This window comes from Dromiciops gliroides, chromosome 4 (genome assembly GCF_019393635.1).
Source record: "Dromiciops gliroides isolate mDroGli1 chromosome 4, mDroGli1.pri, whole genome shotgun sequence".
In the NCBI taxonomy this organism is placed as follows: domain Eukaryota; kingdom Metazoa; phylum Chordata; class Mammalia; order Microbiotheria; family Microbiotheriidae; genus Dromiciops; species Dromiciops gliroides.
The window spans coordinates 137,252,288-137,280,267 of record NC_057864.1 but is presented as its reverse complement, the minus strand read 5'-3'; the positions used below and the strand labels follow the sequence as shown (position 1 = coordinate 137,280,267).

Below are 27,980 nucleotides of genomic sequence, written 5' to 3'. Positions count from 1 at the left end.
CTGAGTTTGCTTGGCTTAATCAATTTAGAGATTTACTTTACTTTGTCTTTAATTCCCTCTCCTCCTATTTCTACAACCACCGTTCATGATTACCAAATTATGGCATTTGTTTGCACTTTGCCTTTATTCCCCATCTCTACAGGCTCTAGACCACAATTTGCATTTCCATGGATTTATTTGCATAGGAAAATCAAATACTATATAGAAATTCATATTATCATGGCACAAAAAAGGGGGAAAAATATAGTGTCCAATTAGTTGGCACCTAAACTTTCTAAACTATTCTGTGTAGATACCATTTCTTCTGCATTTTTTGGCAAATCATGATACCCTTTCAATGTAGGATGGGGATTATTAACCTTTTTTGCATCATGGACCTGCTTGGCAGTATAGTAAAAACCTATAGATTTCTTAGAATAATGATTTTAAATTAATAAATTAAAATTCACAGGATTATAATGGAAATCAATTATTTTGAAATAAAGATGTGATTTTTTTCCCCATCCAAATTCACATATCTCCTCCTCCAAATCTATTCTCTAGTCTATGGTGCCCAGGTCAAGAACCCTATATCTAGATTATCCATAAACATGTAATGTTTTCTTCTATATTACAGCACCTTCAGTTTTTATATTTGTCCACCCAATTTTTTTAGGATTGAATTCAACGAACTCTCAGTCAATTAGGAAGCAGGCTAGGTTTTATGCCTGCATTGCTATTTACTTCTTATCTATCTGTTTCCACCCACCCAGACTATGTGAAAAAATAGATATGTACAACTTTCATTACAGAAAAAAAATCACAATAATTCAGTTTAAGACACAAGTCATTCTCAAAGTTTCCACACAAACACATATACACATTCACATCCCTTTTGTTTCAAAAGTCAGGAAAATCATAGATTCCTACATGTTGCAGGGGTTTGAACTAGATTTTCTTTAATATCTCTTCTAACTCTAAGATGTTATGATTGAGATTTTTAAATGTAATTTTAAAATATTTTAAATATGCTCTAGATGGGCAGCTAGGTGGTGCAGTGGATAAAGCACCAGCCCTGGATTCAGGAGGACATAAGTTCAAATCCGACCTCAGACACTTAACACTTACTAGCTGTGTGAACCTGGGCAAGTCACTTAACCCCAATTGCCTTACCAAAAATAAAATATATACATACATACAAACATATATATATATATATATACTCTAGATGTTTTATAGCTTATAAAAACTGATTTGTACTTGTAAAATATTATAATGTTACTGATTAGCACCCAACTACTTTGCACCCTTCTGGGCAAATAAAATTGTTATTTGTAACATTTATTTTTGTTAACATGGTAAAATGTTTGGATGATTTCAAAAGTATCTTCTGTAAAGTATAGGAAAATCAGTTCTCAAATATATCCCTTACTTTGAGGTTATTTTGATGGAAAACATTAAATTATAATCATTTTACTGTCATGATTTCTAAAGAAACTTGTCTATTATAAATCCATGGCAAGTTCTAACTTTTGGCAAGTCACCTCACATCTTAGACTCAGTTTTCTCATGTATGAAATAAGGAGAGTGGATGAAATTACCTCTGACCTCACTTCATGATTCTGTAATTCTGTGGATTAACTTCTGAATGGCCAACCAAATAACAACCACAAACAATGTAGGGAGAGAGACAGAGAAACACATATGTGGGTATAGTGAGTGGTAACACTAATTTCCAGAATTCCAACACTATATGCTTAGTGTAGAGGCCAAAAGACTTGAAATCAGCATGTCTATGTTCTTTTCAAATACTGATTTAATCACACTTGACCTTTCATTAATAAAATGGAGATAACATCTGCCACTTCATTTCCAACAAGGGATGCTATGGGAATAAAGGGGATAACATAAATAGCATATTTTAAGGTCCTCAGAGTGCTATGTAAAGTTGGAGGTAACATTTGCTTATGCTATATTCTAGAATTCTTTCTCCTCTTTTGGATTTGAAAACAGTGGAAACATTTTTCAATCCTGCCATTATCTTTCCCTTCTTTCATATTTATCCCATAATTTCCCAGACCATTAATACCACATTTTAGGACTGCAATTTGCCTATTTAGAAAAAAATTAGCAGTTTTCCCCCATATTCTTGGCATCGTGCCAGGAACCCATGACGTTCAAAATAATTGAAATTGGGTCATTAAATCCATTAGCAAAATCCCTGGGAAGCATTTCATATGGGGAAGTCTATCCATTCAAGTTTTCAAGTACTCCCCTAACTTTCTGGAGCTAATTTTCCTGGTTTCATTTTGGCTTACTAATTGGACAACTTTCTCCTTTTCTTTTTCACCCTTTTACTAATAAAAAAAAATCCATTTCTCAGGTACTCATTAATTTCTTGGGCTTCCTCATTTCATGAAAAGGCTACTCTAGCTCCTATGTGTCATCTTGTCTCAAAATGTTTGCTAAGGCCTTCCATTAACTTCTCGTCTACTTTATGTAACATTATTGTATTCTGATTTTTTTTCAGTTCCCTAAAGGCTTTTTCTGCTGCTGCTGCTGCTGCTGCTGCTGCTGCTCCTCCTCCTCCTCCTCCTGTTCTTCTTCCCCCTCCTCTTCCTCCTCCTCCTTCTTCTTCTTCTTCTTGAATTTCTGGGACATATTTTTTTCAATTGTTCATCATATGTTAGTTGCTGTCATTTTTATGGAATATTAATAATACTTTTGCTTAAAGTGCCAAACTTCTTCTAAGTTCTCATTTCCCCAAATTTTACATCTTATTTACCTGGCAATTAATTTATTAGGCTAGTAATTAGGCAAGTCATAAGATCTTAGGATCATAGATCTCTAACCTGAAAGGATGATATACATCATCTAGTCCAATTCCCCAATTTTGGAGATGAGTAAACTGAGGCCAATTTTATAATAGAACAATTTCTAGGCATTTTCTGTTATTTACAAGAATCTGTCTAAGCTTACTTTATTCATGAGTTCCAAAGGCATATGAGTTCAGAATTCTGATTGATACAGGCTGGAAATGGCATTAATCAGCATTTTTTAAAACTAACCTTTGCTCAAAAATATCAGCAAAGAAGCTATTTCCTGAATCATAATTAATGCCATACATAAAAAGAGTAGATATAAATCTTGGAAAGCCAGAGAAAGACAAGAATTGGCCCTTGATTTTCCTTTGGATTACTTTAAATCTGTTTGGGTCTTTATTTGATCAAAATACTTAGAACTCTAACAGAGGAAGCCAAAACGAAGTCTCTTTGTTGCCAGAGTAGGGAATTAGAAACTTGGTGAAGTTAGTGGTTTGGTGATGCCAAATTAGCAGACATTCACATATAGAAGTCATCCTCAGTCACTTGTTGATTGAGAAGCTTCTTCTCCATCCCAATCTTCTCTACAGTTCAAATCCAGTTCCTGATCCACATACGGTTACCATCCTCACTCATATCTTTCTTTACTCTCCTCCCAACAGCCCCTTTCTTGACTCACCCCTTTTGCTTTTATCATTCTGGCAAATGTAGTCTTTCTGTACTCTTTTCCTGGCCACATAAAAATGACCAAAGAGGGGGGCAGCTAGGTGGCACAGTGGATAAAGCACCAGCCCTAGATTCAGAAGGACCTGAGTTCAAATCCGACCTCATACACTTGACACTTACTAGCTATGTGACCCTGGGCAAGTCACTTAACCCCAATTGCCCTGAAAAAAAAAGCTACAAAAAATGACCAGAGAGAGGGGGCACGAAGTAGGACTACTTCATAGCATGCCTATCTTCTATATGAAAAGAACAACACCCATGCTTAAAAACGTGATTATTTAATCATGATTGTGGGCTATTTGCTATTTTCTGGTCCTTATTTTTCTTTCTTTCATTGATTTTTCAAAATCATTGACAAAATCACCAAATTGAAAAAATAATTCATAAGAATCAAGACTGAAGTTCAACCAGTCTAATGTGTCTCTGGGAAGTTTCCCAAATAATGTCTTACTAACAATAACTCCAGGATGGTTATTGCATTTTAAACATTTGCTTGTCTATGTTGCTTTTGCTATATTCATAGAATCTCATGAATTGTCTATTCAGGACAACTACATTTCCCATATATAAACTAAGAAACTCGGGGGCAGCTAGGTGGTGCAGTAGATAAAGCACCAGACCTGGATTCAGGAGGACCTGAGTTCAAATCCAGCCTCAGACACTTGACACTTACTAGCTGTGTGACCCTGGGCAAGTTACTTAACCCTCATTGCCCTGCCAAAAAAACCAACAACAACAAAACAAAACAAAACAAAGAAACTCAGAATCATGACTCTTTCCCTATTCCTTCCAGAAGCATCTAACTTTTCATCCTCTGCAATGTGCTCACTAGTTCTTGTTCTCTCTCTATCTCTCTTCATCTGTCTCTCTGTCTCTCTGTCTCTCTCTCTGTGTGCTCTCTGTGTGTCTGTCTGGCTGCCTGGCTCTCCAAAACAAGTTAGTTTCCTAGCATTTTCCAGTATATCTCATTACTACCCTTGCCAAAAGTTATGAAAACATTTTTATTATGACAAACAAGACCCTTACAAGTTCCAATCATGGCATGGGGATGACTGGGGGTTCTTGAAACCTATGCCCATCCCTAGCCCAATCCTGCCTTCTACACTGTTGTTGTTCAATCGTTTTTCAGTCATGTCCAACTTTTCCTGACCCCGTTTAGGGTTTTCTTGGCAAAGATACTGAAGTAGTTTGCTATTTCCTTCACTAGCTCATTTTATAGAAGAGGAAACTGAGGCAAATAGAGTTAAATGACTCACCCAGGGTCACACAGCTAGTAAGTATCAGAGGCCAGACTGGAACTCAGGAAAATGAGTCTTCCTGACTCAAGGCCCAGCACTCTACCCATTCTACCACCCAGTTGCCCTCTTCTACCAGAAGCCTTTCCCATTTCCCCTTAACTATAGTCCCTTCACCCTGTTGATTACATCCAATTTAGCCTGCATATAACTTATTTCTGCACTGTTGTTTGCACAGTCTCCCCCATTAGACTATGAGCTCTTTGAGAACAGTGGCTGTCTTTTTCTTTTCTTTGTATCCCCAGTGTTTAGAATAAAGTAAGTGCTTAATAAATGATGATTGACTGACTGACTGATTACATATGCTAGAAAGATCTTCCAAGATATAACGGCTTTGAGTATGAGCATAGAAATGGACTGTGTGTCTGTCATTTGAGGACTAATTTGAGTAAATATAGACAGGGCTATTACCAGAAGGCTAACCATTGGGGGATTATATCAGGTAGGAAAAGCAACACCACTTAGGGGGATTAATAAAGTGAAGAGGGGTAATGATTTGCAGCAGTACAGGGATTATATAGGCAACTGAAATCATAGATTCCTTAAGTACTTAAGTATTTTTCCTGCATCATTTCTAACATCTAGAATTCTAGCTATGAAAGCTATACTGTCAATTTCAATATGTTGTCAATTTCTGCTTCAGTGCATATATCCTCTAGGAATGTATCTCTGGGTCTAAATCTCTAAGTACCTTAGCATACAAAATATTCTTCTCCATTGAGATGTGTGTTGAAACTTACCAGGTTTTCCTTAAACAAAAACACATTTAAAAGGTTTCCTGAGCTTGCTTGCCTCTTTTACTCTATTCTATGGAGGTCAGTCTCAAGACTACATAAAATGAGGTGTAGACATTCAAGATAAATGGCAAAAAAATTGAGTTGATTTATGTGAAAATCAAATCAAATTCTATCTTTTACAAAAAGGCTTTTTCCTTCCCCCATCCCCCAGCTCCTTAATGCTAGTTCTTTCTCTCTGTTGATTATCTCCAATTTTTCCAGTTTTATTTATTCATATCTCATATATACATATCTATTTGCAAGTTGTCTCCCCTATTAGCAGTGAACTCCTTCAGAGCAGATTGCTTAAAATTTTTCTTAAAATTTTCTTTAAATGTCCAGTGTTTCGTATGAAGCCCGGCACACAGTAGGTCCTTAAAAATGCTTATTGGTCGTATGTTTTTTGTTAATATCTCTGGGATTCTGAGAAAATCCTTGAACAAATTCTGCAGGAATCAGAAGTAGAAAATGTTTGTACCCAGATCAAGTGAAACCATAAGAAAATGAGATGAAAATATTCAATGACAAAGGATCCAGCTACACAAAAATGAGTTAAGTTAATCAGTACTATGAACCTCAGAATTTGTTAGCATTTTTTTATCATCAAACAAATGTACCCTTCTCATTTTCCTTGTATCTTTTGTGATAGAATTTGGAAAGGCTGGTTTCTTTATTTGTTAATCTAAAGTACTAAGAGTTCCCATTATGTTGATTGATACTTTTTCCAGTATTCTTGGTCTTCTGGCTAAATACTATTTTTTATAGATGATAATGATAACCAAGATGATGATGATGATAGCTAGCATTTGCATTATCCTTTAAGATTTGAAAAGTATGGGGGCGGCTACTAGTGCAGCAGATTGAGCACTGGCCCCAGATTTAGGAGGACCTGAGTTCAAATCTGACCTCAGACACTTGACACTTACTAGCTGTGTGACCCTGGGCAAGTCACTTAACCCTCATTGCCCTGCAATATATTGCCCTGGAAAAAAAGAAAAAAAAATTTGGAAAGCACTTTATACATAATTTCTCATTTTATCCTGCAACAGCCTTAGAAGACAAATGCTACAATCATCTCCATTTAACAGATGAAGAAACTGAGAAAAATTACTGAGATCAGGGTCACACAGAGTAGAAGTGTCTGAGGCCAGATTTGAACTCAAATCTTACTGAATCCAGGTTCAATGTTTTACCCACTGTAACACCTAATTGAGATCAATTTTGAATTGTTGAAGGAAGGTGGAGAGAGAGTTTAGGAAAATCCTAAATGTATTCATTCTCTCTTTTAACCCGCCAACCAGCCTAAGTCTATTGCGGTGCATTTGAAGACTTGGCTGGGTACACTATGAGGATTGTGTGGGTGTCATCAGCCATATATCAGAGTGCTATATTTTGTTGAAATGTGGGTGGACTCTTCCAGGTGGTCACAGAAATGTCGGAAAGGTGCCAGCAAGTAAAAATAATATTCAATAAGAGGATGAGGTACACAATCATTTCTATGAGACCTCAAGAAAGGCCTTACATTGGTTTGTATTTAGACTTCTATATGTGAACAGCTGTTAAGGGAGACAGAACACATTCACTGCATTATTTTTCAAACCTTTTTCTAAAGATAACCATCACAAATATATGGTAAGCTTTTTGTGTCAGCACGCATATGCACATATTTAGAAAGAGAGAGAAAGCAGACAGGAGAGAAATTCAGAGATTTTAGCATTAAGGGGGAGACAAAAAGAATCATATCTCAGAACTGCAATAAATCTCAGTAACTATCTAGTACAATTTACACCTGAGAATTCCCTCTATGGAATCTTCTAACATATTGGCTGGTAGAAGTAATGGGAGGCTGCCCAATGAAAGCCTAGTCCTCAGGAGCATGCCTGGTGTGCTTTGCCAAAGGCAATCTCGCCTGTGATTACTGATAAGCCTCCTTCTGGGAATGTATAATGGAAGGCTCTCTTTTCCACAACCTATGATTGTATCCTATTTACTATGTAAGGAGCTTTTTGATTGGCTGCTGAACTAGAACTGAGTATAACTTCAAAGGGTTCCAACAATTTAACCTCAGGCTCTTTCCCTGGCTGCATTCCAGTGAGGAGACAAACTGGGAAGGGCCTCCAGCCTCAGGTCTCCTCCCACTTTGAACCACTAGGAAGGCAATGAGCACATAGCCTTCTAGGAAATCCAGTACCTGGGATTAGGCCACCTCTTGTTTGGGTTTTCTTTCCTTTGGAAAAGGGTCATATGAGAGCTCAAAAGGTTGGTAAACCATACCAGAGATTTTCAGGAGCTGAATCAGATTACGTACCAGCCTGAATCCTCAGAAACAATAACCCAGTCCAGAAGTAGCCAAGACTCCATGATCTTCAAGCAAGGAAGCAACCCCTTCATTGCCTATGACACATTACGAAGTGAAAATGGTTTGGTAAATGCTTTGTAGCTACTGCTTTAAATTTGAACCCATTCTCCTCAAGGACGAAAGTAATAGAGCAGTGACCATGCCCCTGTTACAGGAAGAAATGTTTTGTAATTGCTGTTCTATATCTTCTTAGTAAATGTCCTTTTTTCATTAAAAAAAAAAAAGATGAATTTACTTAGACACTTTCAGAATGTCAACAAAATAGCCATTTTTTTTTGCAATTAAAGTGGTATTTAGTTAACAATTATTTCATATGCTGAATCAAAGACAACTGAAGATGAAGATGAACTATATCCCAACATATAACTAATTTGTACTGTGTACCAAAAAGAACCTGCTTTAAATTTTTATGCTAATTTACAATCTCCATACTGTACCAGGCAAGGTTAGTTGCTATTAAAAATGCCACAAAAGAACAGGGCTAGGTAAAGACATATTGAGTAACATTGTTAATTATACCAAGAAATGACACTGTTCATTTTTTTTTTAATCCTAGCCTTACATTTCATTTTTTTTCTTTAAAAGAAGCTATTTGTGTGTAGGGGATGTTAAATGCCTTATAGACAAGAAAAAATTCTACTCCAATCATCTTCTTCATCCTCAACATCTTCATATCATCTTTAGCTTCTTCATCCTCCTCCTCCTTTTTCTGCTCTTCTCAGTTTTGACACTTTCTCCCTTTTTACCCACGTTACGTTTTCCTTTAGTCTAGTATACAGTGATGTCTTTTTCATATTTTTTCCTTCAGTTTAACTGCCTTCTTTTCATAAGGTTGCTTGTCATTTGCAGCAGTATTAGTCCACATTTCTCACTATTTTTTTTTTTTTGCTACATCACCAAGAGATTTATGCATGATACTCAGAAAAAAGTAAGAGAAATGCCAAAGAAGGCCTCTTTGGTTCATTGAGATCCTTAAACTTTTTGTCTGTTTCTTTGTTCTTCCTGTAGATTTTCATTTCTTTTTCACAAGGAACCTCATCAGGTTTTTTTCATTTCTCTTCAGCAGACACTGTCTTCCACCTTTCTGAGCACTTTTTAGAAAATTCTGAGATGTTAACAGAAGCATCTAATTGCCTCTTATGTTCCTCTCACAAAGAAGACATATGAAGACATTTTCCCTCTTGGAGTCTTAAGCTACTGCTCACCTTCCTCACCTGTACTAACAGGTAAGAGTGAGAGCAGGAATATTAATATGACTCTATGTGTATGTGTGTGTGTGTGTGTGTGTGTGTGTGTGTGTGTGTGTGAGAGAGAGAGAGAGAGAGAGAGAGAGAGAGTGAGATTGTGGATGACAGTAAATGTCCTTTTGTAAAAATTCATTGATGTTAATTGGTTATATGGTAGTGAGGCAGTAATCTAATCTCTAGGCCAATCAATGATATAGAGGAAATACTAACCATAACTATGGGTTATAGATTGTTATTAGGCAAAATATACTGGTGTGAGAACAAGCTGATAACATTAGAAGAATCACCCCTACCCACCATCATCTCCAATACCTCTCAGTGATATCCCAGCACGCTAAAGAGGATGTGTAGCTAGTTGCCTTCTAGGGATCCAATTTGCCAGTGCAAATGGAGGTTGGTTTAAATACCCCCAGAAATCTTTATCAGCTACAAATATTTTGCTTGAAGAGGAGTGAGAGACTCTGAGGAAAAATCTCTCCCAAAAAAGTATTTAATGTTTTTTTCAGTATACACTCTCTCCACCACCAAAATGTGATTTTGTCAATCACTTAAACACAAATACATCACCTCTGATAATGGTTGTGGTAACCATGAGAATTTTTTTTAATTATGAAAAATAAACTACAACTAAGTCTTGAATACTGAGGAACAAATAAAGCATTATAAATTAGAGTAAAGGGGCAGCTAGGTGGTGCAGTGGATAGAGCACCGGCTCTGGAGTCAGGAATACCTGAGTTCAAATCTGGCCTCAGACACTTAACACTTACTAGCTGTGTGACCCTGGACAAGTGACTTAACCCCAATTGCCTCACTAAAAAAAGAAGAAGAAGAAGAAGAAGAAGAAATTAGAGTAAAAAGAACTGAGCAATACAAATTTTAAAAATGATGATGATGAATTTAATCTCTGGTAGCTTTTTATTATCTATTAAAGGGCAACATAGGCATTTCTAATTAGATATATACTCATTTGAAATGGTAAAATGTGAATTTTTGAAATGAATTCTCTAGGGAGTCTAATTTGATGCTTGAAAAACAAGGGTTGTTTCCCTCCTGATTTGTTCATCACAACCATTTAGGTTCTTGGATTCAGGTTGGTTAGCAATCTTGGAGTATTATGAAGCTGAATTAAATAGAGGTCCTTTTCCTAAGCTTCTTTACTTTGTCCGGGTCTCTGTTAAAAAATTAAATTACTTGTATATCAAACAAGGACATTTCTTTGTTTTAGAAGAAACCCAATGACCTTGAATGATGTGAAATTTTGGTCAATCTATTTTATCTTTTCAACACATTCCTTAAATCTCATCTTTTCTAGAAAGTCTTCTATGCTCCAAAGGCAGATTAACCAATTGTTTCATTCATTTCAGCCTATTTTCACTGTTTAGGAATACAGATGTTCATGGCTAGCTTAGTTGGCATTAGTTATAAGTTTTTTTTGTTTTTGGTTTTTTGGTTTTTTGGGTGGTTTTTTTTTTTTTGTGGGGCAATGGGGGTTAAGTGACTTGCCCAGGGTCACACAGCTAGTAAATGTCAAGTGTCTGAGGCCGGATTTGAACTCAGGTACTCCTGAATCCAGGGCCAGTGCTTTATCCACTGTGCCACCTAGCCGTCCCCTAGTTGTAAGTTTTTAAAGTATTTACTGATATATCCTTTCATAGGCATCCATCACAAGTTTCTTATTAAATCTCAATGAGTATAAAGTAAGTGTTGTATGTCTTTAGCTTATCCCATGGTACCTCTGTGTCTGAGAGGTGTCAGAAATGCTTGTTTCATTTTACCTAATGCAACAATTTATTTGTAAAAACTGAAAACTGTGAATGTTAAAAAGTAGTGCTACATGCTGACTGGGATTCTTATGAAATACCAATAAAAAGGGAACACACATGTATTGCCCTCTGTATGTAAATATGGCAGCATGATGTCTAGGCTCTTTTTCTGGTAGTGGTGATTGATTCATGAAATACCATCATTGTCTCACCTAGTCCATCCTGGGACCAACAGAACTCATTTTCTTTAATATAGCCAACTTTAGGATGATAGAACAGCAGGAAGGGAACTTATTTTAAAGAAAGGAAAGATGAGAATCAGAGGGGTGATGTAACCTATCTACCTATCTATCTATCATCTATCTATCACTCAGCTAATTAGCACTGATTTTTCTAATCTACTAAACCATAGAGAATACCTGCCTTCCCTTTGGCTATAACAGAAAGATATGTTTCCAGTTCACCTAATGGTTTTGCTAGGCTATTTAGAAGTACACTTAAATGGGGGAGAGGGAGACAGCGAGCAATGATAAAACTCTATTTGATACAAATTAAAATGATCACTTCTGTCATGAGATTGTTTCTGTCCATTCTGACTTTAGGAGAAATGTGATGACACCAGCTTTGGAAGGGACTTTAATAGTCTTGGATCCATATTGAGATTGTCACCTTTGTCTATAAATGGCTCCTGTCTATGAGATTAAAAGTTAAATAAAAATTAATTATTATATGAAAATAGCTTTAAATAAATTTTTCTTAAATTCTTTTTAAAGGAATTATTAAAGCAGTGGTACACTATTTTAATCCTGATTATTCCTTATTCAAGACAAGAGTTTCAAAAGTTCAGCTTTTAAATTTGTTGAGAAGAAATCTAGAATTCAGATTTTGAAGGAACATTTAAAAAACAGATTATTCTCTGATTTTAGGACAAGAAATGATTCCCACTTTAAAAAATGGAGTAATGTCTATCCTTATTAAACTACACTTAACAATTGCAAATAATTCAGTAAAAATGGGGCCCACCACTCAAGGTAAGTTCTAAATAATTTGTTAACAAGAATTCTTTTCCTAGGACCTTTATACTCTGGTGATTAATCAGACATCTTAATGTAAATAGAACTGCTTAAATTTACAAAATATAGAGAGATCACTGTGGGTCTGTATAACTGAATTAAATGGTTTATGAAGTAATTAATGGAAATAGCATGGCCAAGAATTCTTCATATCTGTATCAACTGTTGTCCATGAGAACTAATCCCAAATCTTCTGATTCAGACCTACTATAAGCTAGGTTTTATGAGGATATGCATTTGTAAAAGGATATGAACTTCATAAGTGTTGGGGTGCTATCTGGTCTTTGTCAAACAAACAAAAAGATAGGATGGCTACTTCTCTGTTTTTCCAAGCAAGGGGAATTTAAGGCTATAGCCTATCTCCACTTTGCTGCCTACGTAAAGAGGAATCTTCATCCAAAATATATGAAGAGCAGTCCTTATTCATGGAATAGAGCAATGCAGACCAGCCCCAAGGAAGCATCGTGATAAAATGGAAAGAGACCTGAATGTGGAATTCATATCCTGACTCTGACATAGATGTGAGATGGTACCTGACTCATTTTTCCTCTATCAGCCTCAGTTTATTTGGCTTGGAAATTCATATAAAAAAATATTTGTATCATGTAACTCACAAGGCTGTTGGAAGTAAAGCATTATACAAATGTGAACTACTATCATACAGAAATCAAATGAATATCTTGAGTCATATTTTAACACACTCAGTTAAATTCAAGAGGGATAAAAAAAACTAACAAAGGGTAATTTTAATATATTTTTGATTTAGTGAGATCTGGTAGCTGGGCTTTTCAGAAGTTGTCTGCAAATCTAATCTTACAACCCCAAAAGCTTCAACTGCTTTTGTTGAACTAGTAAAACTTTTATTTTATTGTTTAATTACAAAATTCAGTCAAGAAACAAGAAGTATCTCCTTTAAGTTAATGACCCTGGCAAATTGAACATGTAACTCATATCTTCAATTACCTGATTTATTAAAACTCTTCAAAAAAGGAAAATAAATTGGAGCCCAATTATTAATAAATTTGCCCTTTGCAACTAGCCTGATAGTTCAGAGATATGGAGGGAAGCAGTATGACATATTGAAAAGGATGGTGGACTTATAGATCCTTTGGAGACTGGTTGAAATTCTAATTCTGACATTTACTGGCTGAGGAAACCTAATTCTTTTATCTGTAAAATGGAGTTAAAAATAATTGTGCTACTGACCCCATAGGACTGTTATGAAGAAAGCCTTTGGAAAACTTTAAAACACTATATAAATATGCATTCATGATGTTTGAAGGAGTGTAATGTGAAATACTTTGGAAAAGGAAGTTAGAGCATGACATTAAATAACAGTAAGAAATCTGCATTTTTTCTATCGTCAATAAGAAGCCTATTAAGATTTTTGTACAGATGAATACACATGGAATGAATATTGAATCACTGAAATCTCCAAAAGACAAGTCAAGTCTTTAAAATGGTCCCCCCAAGAAGGCATTCATATGATGAAGTTGGCACTATTGGTACAGGCTATGCAAAGGAAATGTATTTTTAGAACTTTAGCATCTAGTACCTTTGATGAACATTCAACACAGTCATTTCAGAATGCTTTCCCAAGGATTCCATGGCTAGGTACACAAAAACCATGAGCTTGATGTGTCCCCTTTATACCCACATACCCTGTGGCAAGCATTACCATAGTTTCTTTCCCTGAGATATATTTTCGAATTGATTTAGCTTAAATGCAATCAACCAGATGTACCTCCCATGGTTAGTACTGCTCAACTCATAATACAGTCTGAAGTTCTAAATGGATGCTCTGTATCCAGAAGAGGATACATATATGGACTTTTTTTTTTTTTTTACTAAATAAGAGGAATTCAATGTTCAAGGCAGAGAAAGAAAAGACATACATTTTAGGTTTATTTCCAATTTTCTTTGAGGAGGAGAGGAAGGACTCATGGTAATGCTGAAGCAATGGTCTGCTGGCACACTCAATTCACACTCTGAATACTTATGGTTACATGAGAACCCTTCATCTTTAGCAAATATATTTTTTACAAGTCATCTCAACAAAGAATATACTAGACTTGTTTAGTTCTTTCAAAGTTTTTCCTTTTTAGCTTACATGTTTTAAAAAGGAAACACCCAATTGACATCAATTATGAGCCAAAGTTTCATTAAATTACATTGTTTTTAGAACACATTAGCAAGGGGCAGATGGATGGCGCAATGGATAGAGTACCGGCCCTGGAGTCAGGAGGACCTGAGTTCAAATCTGGCCTCAGACATGTAACACTTTCTGGCTGTGTGATGTTGGGCAAGTCACTTAACCCCAATTTCCTCACCAAAAAAAAAGGGGGGGGAAGAACACATTAGCAAAGGGGACACACATTAAAATTTCCCAAGATTTTCTACCAATAGCTCTAAGCATGTATATGAAAACAAGTTGTAATTAGAAGAAATCTATATTACCATGGGCACCTGAATAGACTCTACAGAGAAAGAAAATATATGTGTATGCAAAGATGGTTATGATATTCACTGGAAAGTAGATGGGAATCAGTATAACTAATAATATGGGTAAAGATGGAAAACTAGTTGGACATCATTCATCTGGATTAGGATCACTTGTTACAATTTCTCCTCTTGGTACCAATGGAGGAGCAAGCTCAGGTCTCTAGATCATTTCCCATTTAAATGGGCCCTTCTAAATCACAGCCTACAAATAATATAGAAGCTAAATTTTCATAACAGATTCTCAGATGACTTGAACACAGTTATCATTCATCTATATTGTCTAAAAAACTACTTAATTTTCCTAATTGAAGGACTGACTCCTGAATAATCATAATATTTAAGTCTCCTGAAGGTATGGCAGGCAAACCACGTCTTGATCAGGATGCCATTTTTTCTTGCCCAAGACATAAAAGTAGCCCTTGGCCCATAATCAACACCAATTGGTAGAGTGGTCAAGTATAAAGTATCATGGGGAACAGGGAAGGAAGCATCTTGGACATGCTTGTTTTGAAACACTGATATCATTATCATTGTCTAAATGTAATGACCACAATACTACTACATGGATTATACAGAACCCACCAATCCAAGTCCATGAATTGATGAGGTCCATTCATGGCTTAATGGAAGGGAAATTAAAATTAAAACTATACAAACGCAAATAATTTGCATGCATAAATACAAAATAAGTACTTAGTGCACTGGCTTCCTTTTTGCTTCCTGGGGAAAGTCAGGATGTTGACTGAATTATTTAAAGCTCACCAGAGTAAGAAACTTTGACTACCATAGCTATTGCCTCTCTTCTGTACTTTAATGGCAATTAGCATCAGCTAGTACATCTTTACTAATGGCTTCCAGGTGAGAATCCCAGGAGGTAAAGGCAAATCAGGTAATTATCTTTAGAAATTAAGCATACATGGTTGTCCTTTCTTATGTGTTCTGATAAATTCCTTTGAAGATATTAAAAATGCAATGAAAAACCCAGACTTTTTGCCTGGCACTAAAAGGGAGTGATTAGATTTGCCATTACAGTACACATTTTACCTACTGGATCATCCTCAATGCTGTTTGGGATTTGTACAAACCCTTAGTTTAAGACATATTTGAACTGAGTTAGATTAAACAAAGTTTGGCACATTTGCTTGTTAGAAGTTTTGTAGTTGAAATTATACCTATCAGGGATGGGCTTCAAAAGTTAGTCATTTTTGGCTTTAAAAGACTCTTACCATATTAGGAAAGGCTAAGCTAGGACTGTACTTTGCCACGCTAATGATTGTGAAAAGGGTGAGGTAGCTGTTATCTGGAATATCTAGGTGATTCAATTATATTTAGTTGTGTTCCTGCATCAAAACTCTCCCCTCCCCTTCTTTTTAACTCTTCTGCCAAGTGAAAACAAATAGACTGCTTTGTCATCTCTTAGAAACATCATTTGTCCATTTTCCCTAATGAAGAGCCAGCCAGCAACAATTTTTCATCAAAATAATTTATAAATGATTTAGCTCAAATGCAACCAACTACAGGTACCTCCTACAGTTGGTATCACTCAACTTTCATTAAATTCTGAAGCAATAATTTGATGTTCTTTACTCAGCAAGGGTTATACACAAATGCATGCACACATACACACACATGTATATACATCCAGAAATATACTCATATATATATATATATATACACACATATATATGCATATCCAGAAATTGTGTGTATGTGTGTGTGTGTGTGTGTGTGTATTTCTGGATGAACAGGAGGAACTGAATACTTGAGGCAGAGAAAGGAATGACTAATACATTTTAGTTTTGTTTCCATTTTTCTATTCCATGACTCATTTTGCTAAATGGGTAAAAGTGAGATGCCCTAGTTTAATTTAATGGTGATCCAGTGCTAACAATGTGTTAATGTTGCCATTCTAAAGAATGGGGGCAAAACAATTATCTTAAAGTATAGCAGAAAGAGTGTTGGATTTAGAATTGGAAGACCTGGATTCAAATCCTACCTCTGATACCTGTTTAACCTATGGCATGTCACTTAACCTATCTGAGCCGGAGTTTCTTCACCCATAAAAGGAGGGGGTTGGATACCTATGAGGTCTCTTTCAACTCTAAATCTATGGTCATTCAAAATGTATGTGTGTGTTTGTGTGTATATACGTTTAGTTCTCATTGTGGGAGGGGAAGTGCACCAGAATGTTAATTCCTTGGGAATAGGAGCTTCTTTTAATGTTATCTTGTCAGTGCCATACACATAATAGATACCTAATAAATGCTTCTTGTTATTTCATTAAAATGTATCAAGTATCTACCAGGTTCTCCACTAAAATCAAGCTCCAACATCTCATCTTGCCATGGAGTTGATCTTGGGTCCTCAAAGACAATGACAATATAATACAAGCAATGAGAGGTCCTCCTAAGCTGGAAAGTCTTCAAGGATACATCTGGCAGGAGACTTTGTCTCTGATTGTAACTGCCTAGCCAATGTCAGGAAGGCTCATCATCAGAGAGATTAATTTTTTTTTTTTTGGCCATAGCAATTCCCCCAATCCATCTATTGAGATATTGTGGGGTTATACACTGGAAAGAAGCACATGCCTACAGTAAATAATGACATTTTAAATTATAAAGTAAGTAAACACTAAAGATAAATCATTTTGTGGGGGGGAAATTTGTTCCATTCCTTTCTCTGACTGTATAATAAATACAATACATAATATTTGGGCTAGAACAAAGGTGCAGAGTTCCTCCGGGGCCAATTTTCTAAAAGATAATTTTTGTAGCTTTTTGTTTTATATTATCTATGTATCCCTCCCCTCACCAACCATCCCTTATGTTATAAGTAAAGAAAATGAAGAAAATTAAGCAAAATATCAAAAATGTCTAATATTTTATGCAATGTTACATGCCCATAGTTTTCCGCCACTGGAAAAAAAAAAGAGCAGGGGGATGTGCCTTCTCTTATCTCTTCATTGGTGCCAAGCTTGGTCATTATAATTTCACAGCATTCAGTTTCAATTGTTTTCTTGTTGTTTCCATTTAAATTATTGTTGTGGTTATGTATATATGTTTCCTCATTCTTATTTTATTTCATATCAAACAAGGTCAAATGCCTCCTGGATCACTGCCTTGTTGTGGTGGAGGGGCTTGTGTAGCTCAGTGAAACTATGAGCTGTGCCATTCACGGTTACCCAAGAGCTAAACATCATGTTGGAGAGTTCTGGTAAAAGGTGATCTGCTGGAGAAGGAAATGGCAAACTACTGCAGTATTTTTGTCAAGAAAACCCCTTGGACAGAATTACACCAATAAAAGATATGACACTGGAAGATGAGTCCCTCAAGTTGGAAGGTGTCCAACACACTACTGGGAAAGAGTGGAGGACAAATTCGAGTAGCTCCAGTACTAACGAAGTGGCTGGGTGAAAGCTGAGAGGAAGCTCAGCTGGAGATATGTCTGGTGACAAAAGGAAAGTCCTATGCTATAAAGATCAATATTGCATAGTAACCTGCAATTAATATGTTTAAAGATTCAATTAAAATGCTCTTTAAAGAAAATAGAGAGCAGCTTAAGTTATTGAAAGGATGTTCAGTGGTAATGGCTGGGCAATGCCAATGAGATAAAAATGATACTACTACTACTGAAATTGATTTGTAGATTTGGTGTTATACTGATCAAACTACCAAAAGGATATATTACTGAAGTACACAAAATAAAAAGAAAATTCATTTGGAGAGGAAACAAATGTCAAGAAAAGTAATGAAAAAGCTAAGAACAAAGACCTTAGACTATATAGTAAAGAGTAATAATCAAAATCAGTTGTCACTAGTTAAAAAATAGAAAAGTAGATCCATGAAACAAAAATAGATAAAGAATAACAAAAATTTAAAACAATAACTTAGTGTTCAATAAAAATGTATATAAATCACCTAAGAATTAACTCCTTATTTGACAAGAATTGCCTGGATAGCTGAAAATCAGGTTGACAAAAATTAGGGTTAAACAAATATCTTACATAATATGCCACAATAAATGACAAAATGGCTATGTAACCTGATTAGTAAAATTAGAAAAGGATCTTTCACAGCTATGGTTAGGGATTTCATTCCTAACAGGGATATAGGTAAACACAAAAGATTAAATAATGTGAATTATATGGAATTGAAAAGATTTTTCATGAACAAAATCATTGCAACTAAAATAAGACAGCATCTCCATATCAAATATCTCTAATAAAAGGCTGATATCCAAGTTACATAGCCAACTAACAGATTTATATGACCAAAAGCCATCTTCAAATTGTTGTGTTCACAAAGTAAAGAGTTCTCAAAAAATTGAATATGATCACCAATAAAGTTTGAACCAAATCATTTGTAAGAGAAATAAAAATCAAAACAACCCTGATATTTCACCTCACACTGAGCAAATTGGCAAAGATGATGAATGTTGGGAAAAATTAATTTTTAAATAATAGTTTTCCAATTACATGTAAAGTATTTTAATATTCACTTTTTAAAAAAATTAATTCCAGATTTTCTCCCTCACCTCCCCCCTCCCTAAAGCAGTAAGCAATTTTATAAAGGTTATATATGTACAATCATGTAAAATATATTTCCATATTAGTCGTTTTGAAAAAAAGAAACAGACCATAAGAAAAAAAATGGAAAAATAATTGAATAGTATGCTTTCATCAGCATTAGGACTCCATTAATTCTTTCTCTGGATATGTGTAACATTTTCCCTCATGATTCTTTTGGAACCATCTAGGATCATTGTATTGCTAAGAACAGGGAAACCATTCATTGTTGATGATTGTACAATGTCGCTGCTACTATGTACAATGTTCTCCTGGTTCTGCTCATTTCATTTTACATCAGTTCATGTAAGTCTTTCCAGACTGGGAAAAATCAATGTTAAAGGGATGGTGGAAAGAAAGGAACACAGATGCACTGCCTTTGGAATTGTAAACTGATCTGGCCATTCAAGAAAGAAATTTATAAGTATGGTAAGAAAGAGATCTGACAGCTGGACATATACGCCAAGAAGTCTGATGTTTAAAAAAGAAAGGTCCCATACACACCAAAACATTTATAGTGGCACTTTTTATAGTAGGCGAGAACTTAAAAAAAAAATTAGATGTCTTTTGACTAGGCAATTGCTAAATAGATTGTAGTTCATGAATGTCATGGAAAATTATGGTACTGTTTAAAAAATTATTTATTCATAGGCATAGTCATAGGAAAAATATATGAACTGATACAAAGTTAAGTGAGCAGAACCATGAAAAACAATATATTCAATGTAAAAACAATGTAGACAGAAAGAACAAAACAATTGAAACAGAATAATGAGAAATGTATTGTTTAGTAGTTCTCAGTCATGTCTGATTTCATGATTCCTTTTGGGATTTTCTTAGCAAAGATACTGGAGTAGATTGTTTATTCCTTCTCTCGCTCATTTTACAGATGAGAAAACTGAGGTAAATAAGGTTAAGTGACTTTCCCAGGTCACATAGATAATGTGTCTGAGATCAGATTTTAACTCAGGAAGATGAGAGTTCCTGACTCCAAACCTGATACTCTATATCCACTGTGCTACCTAGTAGCCCTGCAGAGAAATTCTGATGACTGAATTTGGTCCCAAAGAAAAGATATGGAAAATATCTCGATTTGGCTCCAACCCATCTTTTCAAACACTTCACATCACTCCCCCACAATCACTATGTTTCAGTCAGACTGGCTTATTTGCTATAAATTCCCACTCAAAATTCTATCTTTGCCTGGACACTTTGCATAGCCTGGCCCTCTTGCCTGGAATACTTTGCTCTTTCATTTCTGTCTCCTGGAATTTCTAGACTTCCTTGAAGGCTTAGATCAAGTACCAGTTCTTACAAGAGCCCTTTCTTGTCTCCCCTAGAAGCTAATGTTCCCCTAATATTCCATTGAAATTACTTTTGGGGGACAGTTAGGTGGCACAGTGGGTAAAGCACTGGCTCTGGATTCAAGAGTACCTGAGTTCAAATCTGGCCTCAGACGCTTGACACTTGCTGTGTGACCCTGGGCAAGTCACTTAACCCCAATTGCCTCACCCCCCCCAAAAAAAAGAAATTACTTTTGATTTAATTTGGTGTGTATATATATCTTATCTTTGCTTATCTTCATATGTCATTCCTCTGGAGCAGGAATAACACAATATATTTGCTAATATATGTGTAGACTATTATCATAAAATTATAAAGACAGGAACAGAGGCACATGAGTTGATATATATTGATATTCTCTTAGTCACCTTTTCCAGGTAATTAAATAAAATCCATTTTTTTTTCCTCAAAGCCTTTGGTTTTCTCAGTCTCTTACATTTATATTCTTAAAGATCTATTTCTAGCATATTTCTTCTCTGTCTATACTTGGTCTAGTCCAGCTCCTCTTACTATTTTTCTTTCTTTGGGGCCATGATGAAAGGAGGTTTTTTAAATAGAAATCTTGACAGTTTTTTTTTTCAATTTTTCATCTATTTGCTGTTATCAGAGAAAGCTGAAAATAAAACCTGAATCTTTTCAGTAATTGAACCCTTCCAAAAATATACCTTTGATGCCCAAGCTTTTATTTCTCCATATTGGTTGATCTAGATCAAGAGTCAACAAACTATGTCCAGCCGGCCAAATTCAGCCAAGATCTCTTTTTGTACAAGCTTCAAGCTAAGAATGATTTTTTTATGCTTTTAAATAAAATTTTATCATATTCTAAATGTAAAAATCAGTTGGGTTTGACCCTTGTGCCATAATTGGCTAATCTAGACTGTTCTGAGCTAAATTGGACTTAGAACTCAAAGTAAAAAGAATTGATGTGCAGAACACGCACTGGACACTACCAGTGATAGACATCACAAATTTCTTCTAAACAGATCAATGCTGAGAAAAGACATGATGTGTCTAAGACTTTAAACACAGAAAAAGAGTAGTCTCTATCCATTAACCTAATGGATTACATTGAAGGATAGAACACTTTTCTCAGGAGACAAGGATAAATGACAATGAGGTCATTCAGTAAAACATTTAACATTTAGGCTCTTGGCTCTGGTTTTCCCTATCTCATTTTTTTTCTGTGACCTGTAAAATAGCATGCCTTGTGATATAAAATCTCAGAGAAATAAAGTAAAATGTAGCCTCCTCACAGATATAACATAACTGTTTTGAGCCACAGACTATAAATTATGTAGCCCAGCAGTACTCAAAACTGTTTTTGGTCTCAGAACTCTTTTCCATTCTTAAAAATTAACAAAGATCAGGACAGCTAGGTGGTGCAGTGGATAAAGCACCGGCCCTGGATTCAGGAGTACCTGAGTTCAAATCCGGCCTCAGACACTTGACATGTACTAGCTGTGTGACCCTGGGCAAGTCACTTAACCCCCATAGTCCTGCAAAAAAAAAAATTAACAAAGATCCCAAGGAACTTTTGTTTATTATACCTATCAATATCTATAGTATTATAAATTGAAACCTATAAATTTTTAAAAATATTTATTAATATATTTTAAAATAATCTCATTACATGTTAATATAAACAACATTTTCATGAAAAATAACTGTATTTTTCAAAATGAAAAAATTAGAAGAGTGCCATTATTTTACATATTGTTGCAAATCTATTTAATGTCTGGCTTAATAGAAGACAGCTGGACTCTCAGATCTGCCTCTACATACAATCTGTTGCAATATGTTGCTCTGGTTGAAGTATGTGAAGAAAATCTGTCCTCACACAGATACATAGCTGGGAAAAGGAGATATATTTTAATGGGAAAATAATGTTACTATAATGATAATCATAGATTTGACCTCACAACCCCACCCCCTAAAAGGGTTCCAGGAGTCCCCAAGGAACCATAGACCATACTTTGAGAAGTGCTAATCTTATCCAATTCCTTCATTTTATACTTGACAAAACTGAATCTCAGGGAAGTTGTGATTAGTCCAAAATAATATATCTAATTAGTTATAAGTATACATGGCTTATCTATGGCATGGATTCAATTCCTATGGAAATATCTTAGTATGTGTGGGATGTACAATGTTCAGACCCCCAAAGAGCTGTTGGTGTCAGACAGAAATATAACAAGATAAAATTATGCCTCCTGCTACTATGTTTAAATATAAAAGAATAAAAGTAATGGTGAAAATGTCCACAAAATAAACTACTTATAATTATTTATAAAGACTAAGACACAATGGATGGAAAGCTCAAGTGTACCTTTTATTTCTCTCCCAGAACTGTTCTTGACTTTCTAAACTTTAAAACTATGCCTCTAGTGCCGTTCCATAATAGAACTTCCCTCACATCCTATAGCCACTTCACCCTTGACTGTCTACCATTCCCACGACCTGCTTACCCTGTAATGTCCCACTTCAATTCCTACCTCCTTTCTCCCAATTATGAGTTAGTCCTGGATCCACCATTTTATGGAGGCAGGCCAGTCTACCTTCATTCCCCTTCTTGACCCTGTCTTAATTTTCTAGACTTCAAATCCACAGACATTCATGAACTCCCCCTTTTCAGTTCCATTTTATGTGTTGTCTTCCCCTATTAGAATCTAAGCTTCTTGAGAGAAAGGAATGTCTTTCTTTTTGCTTATATTTGTATCCCCAACATTTAGCACAGTATCTGGAACCTAGTAATCTTTTAAATGCATGTTTCATTCCTTCCTTTCTTATAGTGAAACAAAAACAATGGGAGGAATACTTCTTCCCTGTTAGTAAGATTATGGGAAATGAGCAACAATAATTACACTGGATCACAGTGTATAGAGGTAAGGCAAAAGTGGAAAGTTGTGACCCATATCACTGGAAGGAGTACCTTCAATAATTAAATCACAGCTTCATCAAAATATTCAAATGAGTCTAGAAAATATAACCTATAATATTTTTTTATTTGATTAGCTTGCATATTATATTTATTAATTTCTAGAAAAATAGAAAATAGCACCTTAATTGCCTTTATTCTGAGAGTTTGTGGAGGAGATGAATACTTAGGAGGTTTCAAATCCTTTTTAAGCTCCCCAATCAAATTGTTTTTAGTGCTTTATTGATGCTTATTTTTTTTTACAATGCTAGCTCTTCTAAATGACTGCCAACCACCCTCCCCTCTATAGAACCCTCTCTTACAACAAAAACATACAGTTAAACAATACAAATCAAAATATCAGTGATATCTTACAATATTCTGTACTAATCTGCTGAAAGGAGCAGAATGATTCATTGTCAGTCCACAAAAGTCAATATTTGTCAGATTGTATGAAGTATCAAGATATGTTCATTATTGTTGGATGACTTCCAATGCTATTTTCCTTTTCAATATATCAGTTGTTTTCTTGGTTCTGCTTATTTTTCTCTGAAACAGTTCATATGAGTCTTCTTGAATTTCTCTGAAATCTTCCTATTGATATATGTTCATATGACACTTTTTTCTACCACTCCTTAATCAATAACCATCTTCATTGTTTCCAACTTTGTGCTACCATGAAAAATTGCTATTATAAATACATCTGAATATATGGGACCTTTCCCTTTGTCTAACTAAATATACTGAACCAGGGCAGCTAGGTGGCGCAGTGGACAGAGCACTGGCCTTGGAGTCAGGAGTACCTGAGTTCAAATCCGGCCTCAGACACTTAACAATTACTAGCTGTGTGACCCTGGGCAAGTCGCTTAACCCCAATTGCCTCACTTAAATAAATAAATAAATAAACAAATAAACAGATAAATAAATAAATAAAATATACTTAACCAAAATCTGGATGAAATGATGGTATGTTACAATTTTTTTGTCATTATCAAGTGCCACAAGTGGCAATCTCTCTCTCTCTCTCTCTCTCTCTCTCATACACACACACACACATATACACATACATACACAAACTGGAAATTAACATATAGAATCACAGATCACAAATCTACCTACAACTTTAAATTTGAAGGCCCTTGACATTAGTAAAATTCCACAAAGGAATAAATGCTTTTGGAAAATTACTGACAAACTCTCCATTGTGTCCTGAACAAAGCCCTGAGTAAGAAATGGAAGACTGACAGGGCTGGACTTTCCAAGCTCAGGAAACTATAGCACAATGGGTTTTATTAGAGGGGCGGGACACAGCCACAGTACTTCCCCCCACCCATCCTCCAAGCCATTCAGAGGTGAATAAAGCCTTTCTGGAGCATTAATCACAGCTATGCATCCCCAAAACTCTGTTCTTTCAACACAGCCCTTCTAGTCAAAGCCAAACCAGCCTGCCTAATGATTGCATAATTCTGCTGAGCCTTTGCAAAAGCCAGGGCCATTCACTTCCCATTTATCAAGGTCACATGTCAACACAAAGTCTAATACTGAAAATAGGTCACAACTTTCTTCCTGTGAAAGGTGGTAGAATTCTGTGCTGCCAGCTGTGCCAAGTGGGTGTACAGGTAAGCCTTTCCATCAAGTGTTCAGTTATCCATTCAGTATAAATCAGTAGGGCTCCATCCACTTTCTCTACAATTGCTCTCTGTACCTCAAACCTGTAAGACACACTGAGAACCTCTTATAAGGATGTTCAATCAACATCCTTTAAGGTTTTTTTTTATTCGTTCCTTCCTAATATGTTATTTTCTCATGTCTCCCTTCTTCTATATGCCTGAATCTTCAAAACCCTTTCAAATAGTATATTTTTCAAGTTGCTTCACACCCAATGCTTATCTACAAAACATTTTGCAAGACATTGCACTTGGGTTCTGTTATGAGCCTGAGGTACCTCAGAAGTTTTCTGGGGGAAATCAAGGAAACTGATGTAGTAGACAAAAAAAAGCATTAACAGACAAACTTAACACCCAGGCTCTGATTTAGATCTGAGCTCTAAGAGAGATTCAGATCCCAGCTCCAAAAGGGATTCATGGATAACTTAAGACTTAGGCCTTCATTAAGACATTAGGCCTTCAGGGCCTAGGTTCTTGTTACCCACATTAATTATTACTCATAACAAGAACATAAAGAGGCAGGTCATAGAGACCCTAACTACAACAAAAACATAGAGACAGGCTATAGAAATTCTAACTGATAAATGTTAATGCCCAGAGACTGGGCCTGGGAATGAAAAGCACGGGGGGCACTCTGACCTTGGCAAGTTGAGATAACATGAGCAGAAAAGGCCAAATTTGTTGCCAGCTCACCTTAGGACATATAAACACCAGAAACACACCTCCATGGAAAAATGTACCCACCTTGGGGGTTGGCTTAGGACCCCAGGAACTCTAAATTAGAATAAACCCTCCCCTGTACCTCCCAAAGATGGAGATTATTATAATGAGACTGATAATCAGTTTATCCATACTATAAATATAACTTTCCTTTCTTTCCCTATTTGAGAGACACCTCCACAGTGCTCTCCCTTTAATCACTCACAGTATTGCAATAAAACTTGGGAAACTAAGTCACTGAGTCTTGTAATTCTTTTGGGATGACTCAGGATCAATCTGATCAATTCATTCCATCGCACATCAGAACCTTCTTGAGAAACTAAACCAAAGGACTGACACACCTAAAAAATAACCTGCACTGGATCTGGACTGATTTAACTCCAGGACCACCACCTTTCATTCTAGTCTCCCTCACCCCTTGGGGAGATAAGATTAGGTGTTATTGATGCCTTTGTGGCATGAGGGGGATAGAGATGGCTTGAGAGATCAGAGCCACCTCTCACCCAACTTCCCCCAGCCACCACCAGTGGGGGATGGTACTCCCCCAATAAGGGAACTTTCCACAGTCAGATGATCACTCTGTCAGACTACCATCAGTCTTCTATAAAGGTATTTGCCTGTCTCCTGCTCAAGGAGAAAGGTATCTCAGAGAACCACACCTCTGGTTTTCTGTGTGCCTTCTCCCCATTAGAAGAAGTCCAAGGACTTCTCTTTTGGTTTCCTTTCTCTAGCACCTAAATAAAATATCATTTTATTCTAACTGGATTTGTGTGCAGGAAGGTGTAATCCTTTAAAGAGGAATACCTAAGAACCTCTACCCCAAACCCCCCACCAATTTTCCTCATAACAGGTTCTATAAACACATGTGTATGATATACATTCTCAACCCCCAACTCATTGATGAGTTCATTCATTCATTCAACAAACATTTTATTTAAAATACCTATTTCATGCAAGGGAGCAGTTAGTTTGTATAGTGGATAGAGTGCTGGGCCTAAAGTCAGGAAGACTCATCTTCCTGAGTTGAAATTTGATCTCAGACACTAATTAACTGTGTGACCATGGGCAAGTCACTTAGCCCTGTTTGTCTCAGTTCCTCATCTGTAAAATGAGCTGGAGAAGGAAATGACAAACCACTCCAGTATCTTTGCCAAGAAAACCCCAAATGGGGTCACAGAAAGTCAGACATGACTGAAACAACTGAAAAACATTTCATGCAAGGAAAGAGGGACAACTGGCATAGATCCTTGTCTCAAGAAACTAAATTCTAATTTGAGGAAAAGGCACTTACATAAATAACTACCATTCAAGTGATAAACACAAAACAGATATCCAGGAAAGGAGTCAGGAAGAATTTGAGGAACTCACTTTCACCTTAATGGAACTAAGGGTTGGGTTATGGAAATCATGGAGGAGGAAGTCACATCTGAGCTAGATTTCAGAGAAAGGTAAAGTTGAAGAAGGGTTTATTTCAGACTTAATGTGGGTTTGAACAAAGGTAGGGAAATGAGAGGTCAGGGAGAGAATGAGTCACCCAGTCAGAGCAAATAAAATGCATAAGGATTTGAGTAGGTTAACTGTAGGAAATAAAAAGAAAGGGGGAAATAAACAGAGACAGAGAAGTAACAAGCCCAGTAAAAAGCCTGTCCAAGTCCCTTGGACCTACCCCTCAGGTTTTGGACATGACTAGTACCCATGCATATTCTGACAGAAAACGTCTGCTCCTCCCCTCATTCTCTCAATCCTAGTTCCAGGTACAGCACCTGCAAACCTCCCTCACTTAATTTTATCTGGTGTAGGGTAAACCCACAACTTCCAAGCACTTCAGGGTCAATGTAGGCCAGAAGTGTGATTGTGTTTGAGAGAAAGAGAAAAGGGGTTGGGGGTGGGGGAGGGCAGTTGCTATCACCACTGAAACAGCTTTTGCATAGTGTGGGAAGATGAAGAGGCACTGCTCATTTGTTTATTTTTAGCTGGTGCTTGAGCTCCAGTATCTGGGGAGGAAAAGAAAAAGAGCAAAAGAAGATAGAAGAGGAAACTGCATTCCTACTTCCCATCTCTCCTTCCCAGTGGAGATATCACCCTTACCAATGGTAAAGCCAAAGTTGTGCCAAGGAGAGCTGTGGGGTCTTCCTTTTTCAACTTCTTGTGCAAGGTATTATGTTTAATTGTTTCCACAGATTCCTTGATATAGTCTAGAATAACAATATCTTGTGGAGATTTATTCAT

The 27,980-nt window shown here is 36.1% G+C and overlaps 1 protein-coding gene and 1 pseudogene across 6 annotated transcripts in view; both read right to left on the bottom strand.

Annotated features, from left to right (window-relative positions):
- Positions 1 to 27,980, bottom strand: part of RGS7 (regulator of G protein signaling 7) — a 667,489-nt gene that overhangs the window by 571,835 nt on the left and 67,674 nt on the right. The gene's annotated exons all lie outside the window — the stretch shown is intronic.
- LOC122753407 lies at positions 2,542 to 27,980 on the bottom strand (annotated as a pseudogene).